Below are 5066 nucleotides of genomic sequence, written 5' to 3' on the forward strand. Positions count from 1 at the left end.
TTTGGAAAATCTCGTCCTTAATTGGAGGCCTCTTGATATTAGTTTTTAAATAATAATAATATCAATATTATTTCCTTGATGAGGATTTAAGAATTTTTATTTTAATTTCCTAACACGTCAGCTGGTGGGCGGGGAAGTAGAGAAAATAATTGTGCACGAGTTTGAATGGAAAAATGTGTACCACTTTGGAACACGGCATGCTATATATATAAAACAAACGAAAAAAGAAAAGTAGATTGACAACTAAAGACACGTTGAATATGATATATACCAATCATGAACAGTGACCCATTAAGTGCATATGAAGCCTTTGGAGAACATGTGGTGAACAAAACGAACACCAGAGAACACATCGAATGTGAGATTTAATTATCACTAACGACAATTCGTTAAGTACATTGGAAGCTTTTGGAGAACACATGATTACTAGAAAAGAACACAAAATAACATGTTTAATATGAGATTATCATCTACGGAAAAGCACTACGAGTGATACTAGGAAATCAACAGCTCTTATATATGCCAAATGCCAATAACATCTTGTACAGTCAATTAATTGACTAATATGACAAAAATCATATTGAAAAATGGATGTAATTGAGAAAATCTTGTAAGAGGTAACTTAGAAATAAAAAATAAAAAAATAGACCTCAAAATCGAGCCTGGAGTTAGCCAATGGTTCTGATATCATATAGAAAATGGAAATAAAATAGAATAGGAGATGGGAAAGGCAGAGAATAAGAAACTTTGACGACTACATCTTTATTATTATCAATTGTGCTTGAATAAATAATATATATCCCTATTTATAAGTGAATGAAGATAGAGAAATAATAGAAATACAATAAATCAATGATACAAATTAATACTTATTAATTTACACCATAAACTACCTATGGTATAGAATAAGGCTTGGTTTGGAAACACAAGGTATTTCATCTTATCTCATTTCAAAATTTCACATAATTTTTTTAATTCTCAAATATCATTTAAATATAAATACTTTTAAATTTCAAATTTTCAACTTTTTCATCTTATCATTATTACCTATTCATTACAACTTTATCAAACTTTCAAACAAAACACAGAATAATTCAACTTTTTTCAAATTTAAAAATAAAAATAATATTATTCTAACATTATTGTAACTTTCTAATATTTTTATTCAATTTTTTCTTCTCTTATTTTCCAAAATCCAAAAACATATCTTAATCTAAACTATTTTACTATTATTCACAAATCATTATGCTATTATTCACTAATTCTTCAATTCATCTCATTTTTCAAACTAAGTTTACTTTATATTGCACATATTAGAATATTATGAATATTCAGTACGGTATGCATGCGGCGTTGTCGGTATGCTTGAAACGTATCTATATAACTGGCCTTCCATAAGTTGTTCATTCACGACTACGATACTTGAAAACCAACAACCACTAAGTTAACTCAATCGCCATTTATACACTAATTAGTTGTTCTACAAAATGTCCCTGCTTTCAGTTTCAGGGATTCCTTCCCAAACCCAGAATCCAAGTATTTCTGTTGTAAAACGCCCGTTGGCAACTTTTCACCCAAGCATTTGGGGAGATCATTTCATCTCTTATAATAGCAAGTCCATGGTAGTTGAACATTTGTGAAGCCCCCTCTCTCTCTCTCTCTCTCTCTCTCTCTCTCTCTCTCTCTCTCTCTCTCTCTCTCTCTCTCTCTCTATATATATATATATGTATATATTCTAATGCTTACAGTCTTGAAATGCATATTATGATCTATCATCTTTGTGCTGTAGGAGATTTCCTCTGAGAGCTTGGAGAAAGTTCAAAGGCTGAAAGAAAAAGTGCAGAGCTTGCCGATGGCTCCCGTCGATGATATATCACAAAAGTTGGAGCTGATTGATGCGATCCAACGCTTAGGCGTGTCTTACCATTTTGAAAGTGAGATTGATACCATACTCCAACAAATTCACAACAATGGTGACGACACTGGAGACTCTGACGACCTCTACACTGTTTCTCTCCGTTTTCGCTTACTGAGGCAGCAGGGTTATAACACTCCGAGTGGTTAGTACTCATTAGACTATTCAAATAAAGGAATAAAGTAAAAGGCCGCCAAAGGTTGATAAATCTAGTTAAAAAAATGATTGAAGAATACTACAATAATTCATAAAATTTACATAAAAAACAAAAAACTATGGTACGTACCGACCTCTCCGGTTTGAAGAACATTAAAAAATGGAACTAGAGCATGCAATTTGATGGGTGCTTCATCAAAACGCTTATTCGGCACTGTATTGTTTCTCATAGAAAATATATATTGGTATTGTTTTGTTTACGGAAACTTCAGCTGCACAGATCACATGCATGTGCTCATGTGTTGGGGTGATAATGCAGATGTTTTCAGCAAGTTTAAGGACAGTGAAGGGAACTTCGAGGAATCAATTATTCACGATGTGCGAGGTATTTTAAGCCTTTATGAAGCTTCGCATATGAGGGTGCGTGGAGAAGATATACTTGATGAAGCACTTCATTTTACTACAACGCAACTCGAGTCGATGGTGAGTAATTTAAACCCTTCTGTTGCTGCACAAGTGCGTCGTGCCTTAGAGCTGCCGCTTCGAAAATGGATGCCAAGGTTAGAGGCGAGACATTATTTTTCTACCTACCCAGAAACTGCTTCATTTAATGAAGTTGTTCTCAACTTCGCTAAGTTGGATTTTAACATAATACAACGGCTACACCAGAAGGAAGTTTCCGAGCTCTCGAGGTAATTAAGGCCATGTAGATCACATGGTATCGCACTTCTTTATATAATATATACCTGTTGGTGTTAATTTTGTATATGCATATATAGCAAGATTTGATGTCAGTTTGCGTTCAATTCTTGCTTAGGCGGTGTAAAGAAGATTTAGGGGTCCCGGAAAAGATATCGTATGTCCGAGATAGAGTGGTGGAGTTGTACTTCATGTGGATTTTGGGACCGTACTTTGAACCCCAATATTCTCATGGGAGGATGATGCTTGGCAAAGTGGCCTCCGTGGTCTCAATAATGGATGATACATATGATGCCTATGGTACATTTGAAGAGCTTAAACTCTTTACGGATGCAATTATAAGGTTAACTTAAGGCTCTTCTATCGGATCCAGAATTAATGTCTTGAAACTTCTTCTTTTTTCAAGTCATCAGGAACAAAAACTTGATTGGTCTGTTTTAATTTTTTCTTCTTTAATAAATTAATAACATTCAGGTGGGATAACTGCTGCATAGAGCAACTCCCAGAGTACATGAAATCTACCTATCAAGCACTCTTGGATATTACTAAGGAAATTGAGGAAGAGATGTCCAAAGAAGGAAGGATATACGGCCTTTACTATACAAAGGAAGCAGTACGACATGACCAAAAATTAATCACTTTTACTGGCCTCTTTTTCACTAAATTCTGAATTTTTATACTCTGAATGTTTTCATGGCTTTTAATGCAACCAGATCAAAAGGCTAGCTCAAGCCTACCTTCTTGAAGCCAAATGGATGAAGGAAAAATATATACCCACGGTGGAGGAGTACATGAGTAATGCCCTTAGTAACCGGTGGCTACTCTACACTTGTAACCTTATCTTTTCTTGGCATGGGAGATGCAACAAAGGAGGTCTTCGATTGGGCCTGCGGTAACCCTAAGATTGTTAAAGCAGCAGAAACGATATGCAGACTCATGGATGACCTTGTTTCTACTGAGGTACGTATACAACATGGGAATTAGTTAGCTTTTAAGATTTCAGGAAGGATATCAAATATATAATAAAATTTTCTTTGTTTAAATTAAGTTAACTTTTAAGACAAGTAATAATTTCACATTCATGGACCAAAGCAAAAGTTTTGAATTTGATCTCAGATTTCACACTTTACCATATTAGTTAAATATTCCACGTGTTTGTAATGTCCACTTATTAAAAGGGTATGGCCCACAGTTGAAAGGTAGTATTAAGGATATATATATAAAATATAATATATATAGATTTTATTATATATTTTATATCCTTAATAATTCCTTTCCCTAGCTCTACATTCAGTAGGCAATGTGCCAACATCAATTTGGCAGTCGCACGAGCTAATCTTAATTATGTCGTTGATGTTGGAAATAAAATCACTAATTAATGTTTCTATTTTTTGCAGTTTGAGCAAGAGAGAGGACACGTTGTCTCTGCCCTCGACTGCTATATGAAGCAGCACGGTGTCTCAAAGCATGAGGCAGAAGAAGAATTTAAGAAGCAGATCGAGGATGCATGGAAAGATATTAGCGAGTTCCTTAAACCTACTCAACTGCCAAAGCATTTCCTAGATCGCGTTCTCAATCTCGCACGCGTAATGGATGTTGTTTACAAGGATGATGATGCATACACAAACGTTACACAAGTGATAGTAGACGGTATCACTTCATTGCTTGTTGATCCGGTGCCAATATGAGTCTATCTACTATCAATTCAGAATGTTGGCCAGTAAACGTACCATAAGTCGACGGCCTATATATATATGTGTTTACTTTATCCATGTACGGAATTTCAACGACAGTAATAAGACGTACAATAAGTAAAATTTGAATTCACAAAGAGGCCATGTGTGTGTGTGTGTGTGTGTGTGTGTGTGTTTGGGGGGGGGGGGGGGGGGGGTTCCATGCGCTAGTATAAAAAAAATGAGAGTTTAAGATAAATTATTTGGGACGAGAATAGACTCGTTTTAGTAAAAAATAACTGGATAAAGTAATATTAACCATGAGTAAGTATGGAAGCCCAACCCTCCCACCAAAACTAAGTTGTTTTGGCTAAAGGATGAAACCCGAGTCTTCTTCTTTCCCCCCAACACCACACAACTCCCATCTCTTCTTCTTTCTTTTTCTTTTCTCTTTTCTTCTTCTTGCTCCGCCCTCTGCCCGTGACCTGCCGCACCTCTTCCCATTGACACCACTGCTTCTCCATGTGGTTGTGCCTTCCGTCTCCTCTGGCCACCGTTGTAGTTCTTCAATCCGTCCCATCCACTCTAACCCTCTATCTCATGGGTTTCATCCATGCCTCCAC

The 5066-nt window shown here is 35.8% G+C and overlaps 1 pseudogene; it reads left to right on the forward strand.

Moving 5' to 3' along the window:
* The first annotated feature begins 1388 nt into the window (after window positions 1-1388).
* LOC122311205 lies at window positions 1389-4597 on the forward strand (annotated as a pseudogene).
* The last annotated feature ends 469 nt before the right edge of the window (window positions 4598-5066 follow it).

The sequence above is a fragment of the Carya illinoinensis genome, chromosome 5, assembly GCF_018687715.1.
Source record: "Carya illinoinensis cultivar Pawnee chromosome 5, C.illinoinensisPawnee_v1, whole genome shotgun sequence".
Lineage (NCBI taxonomy): Eukaryota > Viridiplantae > Streptophyta > Magnoliopsida > Fagales > Juglandaceae > Carya > Carya illinoinensis.